This window comes from Micromys minutus (genome assembly GCF_963924665.1).
Source record: "Micromys minutus genome assembly, chromosome: 25".
NCBI classification, from domain to species: Eukaryota; Metazoa; Chordata; class Mammalia; order Rodentia; family Muridae; genus Micromys; species Micromys minutus.
This window is the reverse complement of record NC_137960.1, coordinates 21424019-21434437: the sequence shown is the minus strand read 5'-3', so window position 1 is coordinate 21434437 and position 10419 is coordinate 21424019. Positions and strand designations below refer to the sequence as shown.

The 10419-nt window shown below is 45.5% G+C and overlaps 2 pseudogenes across 2 annotated transcripts; one reads left to right on the top strand and one right to left on the bottom strand.

Moving 5' to 3' along the window:
• The first annotated feature begins 1007 nt into the window (after positions 1 to 1007).
• On the top strand, positions 1008 to 1766 carry LOC308437229 (small ribosomal subunit protein eS7-like; annotated as a pseudogene). Its single transcript has 2 exons — positions 1008 to 1165; positions 1278 to 1766. The product of its transcript is annotated as a small ribosomal subunit protein eS7-like (transcript).
• Positions 1767 to 5097: 3331 nt separating this feature from the next.
• LOC308437243 (tropomyosin-like) lies at positions 5098 to 5909 on the bottom strand (annotated as a pseudogene). The gene has a single exon. The product of its transcript is annotated as a tropomyosin-like (transcript).
• Between the last annotated feature and the right edge of the window lie 4510 nt (positions 5910 to 10419).

Here is a 10419-nt window from a genome sequence, read left to right as displayed (position 1 = left end):
ACCCTGTTTTATCTGCCCAAGTCCTCAAGGAATTGACGTGACATTAGGTCACAAGTGATGCTTTAAGTGTGTAACTGTGGAGGTATCAGTTTTCTTCATTGTCTTCTATCTTAAATCTCTTGCTTCTCCTCCTTCCTAGACTCCCCCCCCCCCGCCCCCTTCCTTCTCATCCAATGATAGGCTTCACCTTATCCTGGACTTGCCTTGATGCATAATGACATCATCCTACAGAGACAGGGTCTCACTATGTAGCCCCAGCAGGCTTGAAACATCAAATCTTAGACATCAAGAACAGGACAACTGATGAACCATGAGCACGTGATGGGCCCCCAGACCTTAGCACATCCGACTCCATGATGGAAGTCCTACTTGGATCATGAAAGTCAGCATGTACACAGCACCACCAGCCAAACAAAAATAAGGACAAAACACATCAGCATCCATAGTTCTGGGCAAGTCTCTAGGAACTAACCTTGCTTTTTGGCTTCTGTAGTTCCTTTCTGGCTAAGTGTTCTTGTTAACTGAGGTATGCCAACCACCCAGGATATGATTATTGTACTTAAAAGCTCACCCTAAGAAAGGCTCAGGAATACACTGGGATCCTGAACACACAGTGTAGTTACCAGCTGGCTAATTAAGTCTCTCTATTAGTTTAAACCCACGTATGAGGAGTCTTCTCCGGTGGCTACCCCACAAGAAGGTGGCAAGAGAGAAAATCATGGAAAAGGGCTAGAGAGATGGTTCAGCAGTGAAAAGCACTGGCTGTTCTCCAAGAATACCTGGGTTCAATTCCCAGCACCTACCAAGCTTAAAACTGTCCTGTTCCAGAAAATATGAGACTTTCATACAGACACACATGCAGGCAAAACAGTATTGAATACAGAATAAAATAAAAATAAATAATTTTCAAAAGATCACAGAAGAAATTAAAAGAGACCAAGAGTTTTTAATATTATTAATTATATTAGTTATATGATTATAATTATTAATAAAACAAGAGGCTCTTTCCAAGCCGGCACTCCGTAAGGACGAAGCCATGTTCAGCTCGAGCGCCAAGATTGTGAAGCCCAATGGCGAGAAGCCGGACGAGTTGGAGTCTGGCATCTCTCAGGCGCTGCTCGAGCTGGAGATGAACTCTGACCTCAAGGCGCAGTTGCGGGAACTTGTGCCGTGTGAAGCCAGAAGGAAAAGAAAAAATAGGTCCTAGCTTTGAAATGTACAGGACACAGAATCCATAGCTCTCCAAGTGCCTCGCTCTGGGATCTGTTTCTGATTTTGATATCACTGCGGCCAAGGAAATTGAAGTTGGTGGTGGTCGAAAGGCTATCATAATTTTTGTGCCGGTTCCTTAGCTGAAATCTTTCCAGAAAATCCAAGTCCGGCTAGTTCGTGAATTGGAGAAAAAGTTCAGTGGGAAGCATGTGGTCTTCATTGCTCAGAGGAGGATTCTGCCCAAGCCAACCCGGAAAAGCCGTACGAAAAATAAGCAGAAGCGCCCCAGAAGCCGCACCCTGACAGCAGTGCACGACGCCATCCTTGAGGACTTGGTGTTCCCAAGTGAAATTGTGGGTAAGAGGATCCGTGTGAAACTGGATGGCAGCCGGCTCATAAAAGTTCATTTAGACAAAGCACAGCAGAACAACGTGGAGCACAAGGTCGAAACTTTTTCTGGTGTGTACAAGAAGCTCACAGGCAAGGATGTTAATTTTGAATTCCCAGAGTTTCAGTTGTAAAGAAAATGACTAAATAAAATGTCATTCATAATAAAAAAAAATAATAAATAAAAAAAAAAAAATAAAACAAGAGGTGAAAAGTTACAACAGATTCCGATGGAATCCGGAACAGAGGTTCTCAACTTGCAGGATCCTTTCACAGGGGTCACCTGAGACCATCAGAAAACACAGATATTTTTCATAACAGTAGCAAGACTGCAGCTATGAAGTAGCAATGAAAATAATTTTTTTGGCTGGGGAGAAGAGTCACCACACCACAAGAAACTGCATTAAAGGGTTGCAGCATTAGGGTAGTTGAGAACCACTGATCTAGAGGATCGTTAGGGATCATCTGAAAATTTATATATTCCCAAACCCTGGAAAAGAGCTGGACAGAGCTTATAACAGTCACACTTGAGAAGTGGGGGCAAGATCAAAAGTTCTAGGTCATCATAGGCTACACAGCCAGTTTGAGGCCAACCTTGTCTACGTGATGAATTCCATGCTGGGGATATATAGTGAGAGTTTATCGCAATTAAAAATAAATTATGTGCTTGTGACAGCTGGGCTGTGATGGCACATGACTTTAATCCCAGCGCTGGAGAAGCAGAGGCAGGTGGATCTCTGCCCCAGCTCTCCTAGAACTCACACTGCTGACCAGGCTGCTGGCCTCGAACTCACAGAGATCAGCCTGTCTCCACCTCCTGAGTGCTGGGATTACAGGGGTGGCCCACTACTACCCAACTAATTTATTTTATAATTAATTCATTCATTCATTTGGTTTTTCCAGATGAGGTTTTTCTGTGTAGCCCTGATCTGAAATTTGCTCTGTAGAGTGGGCTGGCTTTGAATTTAAGAGATCCTTCTGCCTCTGTCTCCTGAGTGCTGGGATTAAAGGGGTGCATTGCCAACTGCCTGACTGGCTCCCCAGATTTTATAAACTGAGATGATATTGTGTAAAGAATGCTGAGGGTCAGATGACTGGCTCAGAATGGAAATGCACTTGCTATGCGCGCTGCCTTAGTTAAGGTTTCTATTGCTGCAATGGAAGAAACACCAGTATCAAAGAGCAAGTTGGGGAGGGAAGGTTTTATTCAGCTTACACTGTAGTCCATCATTGATGGGAGCCAGGACAGGAACTCAGGGCAGGAACCTGGAGGCAGGAGCTGATGCAGAGACCATGGAGGGGTGCTTCTTACGGGCTTGCTCTGTCTGCTTTCTTATAGAACCCAGGAGCACCTGCCCAAGGGTGGCCTCACCAACAGTGGGCTAAGCCTACCCAAAGCAATCACTAGTTAAGAAAATGCGAATTGTGTTAGCAGCCTTCCCTGTGCTGCTGCTCTCTAATGCCAGCGCCGTCTCTCCCTTGCTGAGCTTCAGCCGAAGGAGAAGCAAGGAGGTGCGCATACCATGGCTCCTACAAAGACTGCCCGCAAATCCACCTGTGGTAAAGCACCCAGGAAACAACTGGCTACAAAAGCCTCTTGAAAGACTGCGCCCTCTACTGGAGGGGTGAAGAAACCTCGTTAAATCAGATGCTATCAGAAGTCACTGAACTTCTGATTCTCTGATTCTCGAGCTCCCCTTTCAGCGTCTGGTGTGAGAAATTGCTCAGGACTTTAAAACAGATCTGTGCTTCCAGAGCGCAGCTATTGGTGCTTTGCCCGAGGCAAGTGAGTCCTGTCTGGTTGGCATTTTTGAAGATACCAACCTGTGTGCTATCCACGCCAAACATGTAACAATTACTCGAAAAGATATCCAGCTAGCACGCCGCATACACAGAGAATGTGTTTAAGAGTCCATTATGAGTGGAAATGTTTCATTCTCAAAATTTTTTTTTTTTACTCTTCTTTCCGTTATCAGTAGTTCTGAATGTTAGATTTTTTTTCTCCCATGGGGTCAAAGGTACCTAAGTATATGATTGTGAGTGGGAACATAGGGGACAGAATCAGGTACTGGCAGTTTCTTCACATTCATTTGTGTGTGAATTTTTAATAATAAATGCAAGATGTAAAGCATTAATGCAAGCAAAATGTTTCTGTGAACACATTTCAAGAGTTCGACTTTATAGCCTTGTTAACATATTCTGGATAACGCCAGAATTTGGATTTTTTAAAAAATTAAGTAAATTTCTTTCTTTTTTTAAAAGATTTATTTATTTCATGTATGTGAGCACACTGTAGCTGTCTTCAGACACACCAGAAGAGGGCATCAGATCCCATGATCTGATGTGAGCCACCATGTGGTTGCTGGGAATTGAACTCAGGACCTCTGGTAGAGCAGTCAGTGCTCTTAACCACTGAGCCATCTCTCCAGCCCCCAAAAATTAAGTAAATTTCTTATCGATGGCAACTAAATGGTGTTTGTAGCATTTTTATCATCTGGTAGATTCCATCCACTAACTAGACTTTTCTAGCTGAGTTGTCCTACGTGCATGCACTTTAAAAAAAAAAAAAAGATTTATATATTTATTATGTATGAGTACACTGTAGCTGTCTTCAGACACACCAGAAGAGGGCATCAGATCCCATTACAGATGGTTGTGAGCCACCATGTGGTTGCTGGGATTTGAACTCAGGACCTCTGGAAGAGCAGTCAATGCTCTTAACCTCTGAGCCAGCTCTCTAGCCCAAGCAATGTCTGTCTCCTGTGCTGTTCCTGTAAATTTGCTATTAAAATACATTAAGCTGTTAAAAAAAAGAAAGAAAGAAAGAAAGGAAGGAAGGAAGAAAGGAAGAAAGGAAGAAAGAAAAGAAAAAAGATGCTTCCATGGGCTTGCCTAGAGCCCTGTCTAATGGAGGCATTTCTAAATAGGACACCCTCCTCTCTGATGTCTCTAGCTTTCTAGTTGATATAGAATTGGCCAGGATGCAAGCCTAATAGATGAGTTTGGGCCCTGGAACCCATGAAACAAAAGGAAAGAAGTGATTTCTGCCAATGGTCTCTGACCTCCATATATGCAATGTGGCACACACTCACGCACGTGCACATTTGGAAGCACACACAGTTAAAGAGAAAAGAAAGGAAGAGAAAAGGAGACACTTAAATTACAGAGAGTCCCCAGCTACACTGGGTTATAGCATGAGACCCTGTCTTGGAGACGTGGCTCGATGATTCAGAACACCACTTGCTCTTCGAGAAGACTTAGGTTTAGGGGCTCAGTCCCCAGCACAGAGTGGTTCACATACTCTGTAACTCTAATTCCAGGGCATCCTGTGCCCTCTTCTTGGACGCCAGGCATGCTCACAGCACAGAGACACACATACAGACAAAGTACACGTGCACATTATCTTTGTCAGGGATTCTTTGCTTCTTTTTGCCAGTAACATTAGTTTACTGGCCTGAGGAGGCAACTATGTAGTCTGGTAGGCAGCAGGGCCAGCCCTTACAGGTTGTTGAGTTCCAGAAGGGTCTGGTCCAAGGTCTGGTGACTCTCCACATTCTCTTCCTTGGCACTAGCCAAAGTCTCTTCCAGGTCGTCGATGGTCTTCTCCAACTTCGCCACAGATCTTTCAGCAAACTCTGCTCGGGTCTAAGCCTCCTTCAGCTTCTCCAGAAGTTTGATCTCTTCTTCGTATTTGTCCTCTTTGGTGAAATACTCCTCCTCTGAGGCTATCAGCGACTTGAGGGCCTGGTCCATGGTTCGAAGTTCCTCCTCCAGCTGCCTGGCTCAGCCCCCAGCCACCTCAGCTCTCTCTTCAGAGCGTTCCAGCTCTCCTTCCAGGATCACCAGCTTCCTGGCCACCTCCTCATATTTGCGGTCTGAGTCCTCAGCGATGTGCTTGGCTTCCTTCAGCCGCATTTCCTGCAGCTCCATCTTTCCTCATCCTTCCTCATCCTTCATGGCCTGGTTTTCAATGACCTTCATTCCTCGCTCCTGTGCCCGATCCAACCCTTCCTCTACAAGCTGATTGCGGCGGTTCAGAGAAGCCGCATCGGCTTTAGCATCCGTGACCTTCTCGGCTTGCTCCAGTTTCTCCTGGGCATCCTTCACAGACTCAGAATACTTTTCCACCTCATCCTCGATCCCCTTCAGCTTCTTCTAGAGGGCCTGTTGCTCTTCCTCCAGCTGCTTGCACCGGTCTTCAGCTTGTTTCTTGTCGGCTTCGGCCTGTTCCGCACGGTGGATGGCATTCTCCTTGTTCAGTTTCAGCATCTGCATCTTTGTCTTGATGGCGTCCATAGCTGCAGTGGGGAGTGGGCTGGTGGGAGAGCGGTGAAGAAAAGGTAGATTGGGCTACCCAAGAGCTATGGCTGTACTGGGGACAGGTTAGGAGGACCAAGAGGGACTGTTAGTCAGGGTTTCTATTCCTGCACAAAACATCATGACCAAGAAGCAAGTTGGGGAGGAAAGGGTTTATTCAGTTTACACTTCCACATTGCTGTTCATCACCAGAGGAAGTCAGGACTGGAACTCAAGCAGGTCAGGAAGCAGGAGCTGATGCAGAGGCCATGGAGGGATGTTACTTACTGGCTTGCTTCCCCTGGCTTGCTCAGCTTGCTTTCTTATAGAACCCAGGTCTATCAGCCCAGGGATGGCACCACCCACAGTGGGCTGGGCCCTTCCCCCTTGATCACTAGTTGAGAAAATGCCTTACAGCTGGATCTCATGGAGACATTTCCTCAAGGGAGGCTCCTTTCTCTGTGATAACTCCAGCTATGTCAAGTTGACACACAAAACCAGCCAGTACACACATTAAAACAAACAAAAACACCTAAAAAACATAACAAAAGCAAAAACTCTGAGTGTTGCTGTGGAGATGGCTAAGTGGGCTGACAAGCCAGAGACGTGTATTTTTTTTTCTTTTTTTTAAAAATATTTATTTCTTTTATGCATATGACACACACCAGAAGAGGGCATCAGATCTCATTACAGATGGTTGTGAGCCACCATGTGGTTGCTGGGATTTGAACTCAGGACCTCTGGAAGAGCAGTCAGTGCCCCTAACTGCTGAGCCATCTCTCCAGTCCCTGAGACCTGTGTTCTAACCCTAGAACCCACATAGTGGAAGAAGGGAACCGGCTGCTGCAAGCTGTCCTGTCCACAAGCACCTGCAGGACTCACACATGCTCACAGACAAACAACTCATAAAGACACCTCTGCTCTTGAGTCTGTTATCAGAGGCTGGGAGTGATGTTGTGCCTTTAATTCTAGCAGTCCAGAGGTAGAGTCTGGCAGATCTCTGAATTTGAAGCCATCCTGGTCTACCAGGACAGCCAGAGCTATAAAGAGGAAACTCATATCTATCTATCTATCTATCTACCTATCTATCTATCTATCTATCAATCAATCTATCTATCTGAAGTCTGTTATCGGACTTAGCTGCAAGCACCTTTGCTGGCTGATCCAACTTGCCAGCCCTTTTCTTTTCTTCTTTTTTCCTTTTAGACTTACAATGTAGCCCAGGCTTTCCCTGACCTTATGGCAACCCCTCTTGCCTCAGCTCCTCTTATGGGCAAGCACAAAGATGCCTTGTTAACAAATCTTTTCTCTGAGAAAGAGTCAAATGGCCCGGCAGAGGTACATGGTGAGACTGTCTCCCTCTCCCCCTCCCTTTCCCTCTCTCTCTCCTTTTCCCTCTCCAGCTTTCTCTATCTAAGATGGAAAAGGAGAGGGATGGCAGTAGGAATCAGGCCTCTCAGACCTCGGAACTTGCCAATTCCTTTGGTTTTAGTCCCTCTAGTGGTAATTCTGGTGTACTGTTGGTGAGCGCTTCAAAGCAAAAAAAAAAAAAACAAAAAACAAAAAACAAAAACAAAAACAAATCTGTAGTTCAGTGGTAGAAGGTGTTGGTTACATGCCTCAATCTCAGCACTAGGGAGGTAGAGGCAGGAGGATTAGAACCTCAAAGTCATCTGCGATTACAAAGTGAATTCAAAGCGAACCTGGGCTATGTCTGTCTCAAAGCAACAACACTCCCCACAAATATCCCCTAGACAGAACAAAACAAAAATCAATCCTCAAATCAACATTCCCAAGTTTAGTGCTGTCATTTGACACCCCTGAGTTATCTGGGGTCTGAAGAACGCATTCTTCCCTTCCCCTTTGTCTATACGGAGGGCTGAACCAAGGGTGTGCAACACAGTATATCACCCCAGAAGCTTGGAATTTTATGTAAAAATCTCCCAATTTAAAAATATTGTCAATAGCTGTGTGGTGTTGGCACACACTCTTAATATCAACACTCAGGAGGCAGAGACACTCAGATGTTTGTGAGTTCAAGGCCACCCTGGTCTACAGAGCAAGTTCCAGGACAGCTGGGGCTACACAGAGAGACCCTGTTTCTTACCTGCTTCCCCAAACAGTTGCCAACAAATTCACAATTGTTTGCACTCATGGTTTGGTATATCTTATTTGACACATGGGTAAGAGATTCAGTTTCTTTTTATATTCCTTGTTTTTGATATGGTTTTACTATCTAGTCCTAGCTGTCCTTAAACCCAGAGATCCACCCACATCTGCCTCAGAACTGGGGTTAAAGGCATGCACCACCATTTGGTGATCAAGTCCTTTTATACCTCCATATTGTCTAAAGACTTTTGCTGAACCAGAAATGCGAACATGAATACTGTTCTCTATTTCAAGTTCATTATCTTATGCCAAGCACTTACCTGGCAAGCTTGAGCCCATATGGACTTGTATGCACATACACCTGGAGGCCAGGAATGGATGTCTGATACCCTGGAATTGGAATTAAGAGATAGTGAGAAGATGTTATGTTGGGGCTGGGAATTGAACCCAGGTCTTCTGGAAAAGTGGCAGACAGTGCTTTTAACCTCTGAGCCAGCTTTCCAGTCCTTGAATCTGTGTGTGTGTGTGCATGTGTGTGCTGCACATGTGGGTGCATGTGCGCATGTGAGTGTGCGTGTGTGTGTGTGTGTGTATGTATGGTAGATATGTAGGGTAGGAATTAGTTACAGGCTGAGATAGTTGTACTAGGACTGCTCGTTTTTGAGCACACAGTGAGTCCAGATAGTAAGGAGTCCACAAGCACTCTTTGTGCTCCAGTGGTCCAATCAGAGAGCTGCTCTTTTATTTGGGGAAAGGCCATGAGTGCTTTGTGACTAGCTCATGACCCATCATGGACCCATCCTTACTACCTAATGGGCAACTTAACACCTGTCTCAAACGCAATGGATTCTGGGTTTGCCCAAAGAGTAAGAGGCCCACACCTTGGAAATCTTCATTAATATTTCCCAACAGAGTGATATCACTGCAGGTGAGACCTGCTGCTTGTGGAACCACTGAGGGGAGCCGTAACCATGCCAGGCTCCACCTGAGACTCCTTTCTATTTTGTCTGGAGGAGAGCCCATTGCATTTCAGTTTGCCAACAATTACACAGCCTTGAAGTGATTCCAAATGCCAATGCCAAATGCCAAAGGGCAGGTAGTAAGTAGTAGGTCAGTATGAGGTGCTCTGTTAGCAAGGCATGGGCTTCATTTCCACTCTGGGGGAAAAAGAAGGAATAAACCAAGATATACTTAAACACTCCCAGAGTTTGTCGAAACGGGAACAACAATGGAGTATGTTCTCCCTGAGCACCCACTATCTTGGGGATGTTTGGTTACCCTTCATCGGACTCCGTGTTTTTCAATTTTTCTTTTGGTGTGTGTGTGCATTGGTGTTTCGCCTACATGGATATCTTGTGTGAGGGTGTCAGGTCACCTGGAACTGGAGTTACAGACAGCTGTGACCTGCCATGTGAGTGCTGGGAATCGAACGTGGGTCCTCTGGGAGAGCAGCCAGCCCTTTTAACCACTGAACCATCTCTCCAGTCCCATGGACTACGTGTTAAGTCTCAACTTGGCAATTTGTATCCTGGCACCTGCATCCAACATCCTTTTCTGGCCTCCTTAGATACCTGCATGCACATGGTGAGCATATATATATATATATCCTTCTCTCTCTCTCTCTCTCTCCCTCTCTCTCTCTCCCTCCCTTTCTCTCTCTCTCTCTCTCTCACACACATACACAAATCAGGGGTTTGGGCATCCTATGATAGTACTATAAATTTAATCAAAACCCAGTTGTAGCTCTTTCCTCTTTTCCTTCTTTGCCTCTTCTCTCTCCATTTCTCCCCCTCTTCACGTGTTCATAGCCGGCCTCTACTTCTCTACTTCTCTTCTCTCCTCTCCTCTCCCTCCCTCCCTCTCTCCCCCTGCCTTTTTCTGTCTCTACTGCACGCTCAACTCCCCTCCCCATGCCCTAAATAAATTCTATTCTATAGTAAAAACCAAACAAACAAAAAGCAGTTGTAGTGTAGCCAAACTTCTACACCTAGAAGTGTATTTTCAAATCTGAGAATCAGTCTTCTGGTCCAGTGTCCTTCAGAAATGGAGGAAGCAGAAGTTTTAAGGGGTCAGTAAAGCTGTGGATTTAATCTCTGGTATCACATAAACGACAGCGGTTTATTTAATAGTAGGGATTACACCTGCCAACCCAGCACTCAGGAAGAGGCAAGATTAGACATTCAGGTCCTTCTTGACTATGTGTGAAGGCTGGTTTAGGATATGTGGGACTATGCCTGAAAAGGGAGAGGGGCAATGGGGAGATGGACCAGCATTTCAAAGCACTAGCTACTCTTACAGAGGACCCAGCTTTCATTCCCAGCACCCACATCACGGCTCATAACCATTAACTCCAGTTCCAGGGAATCCTATACCCTTTTCTGGCCTCTGTGGGCACTGCACGCAGATGGTGCAGAG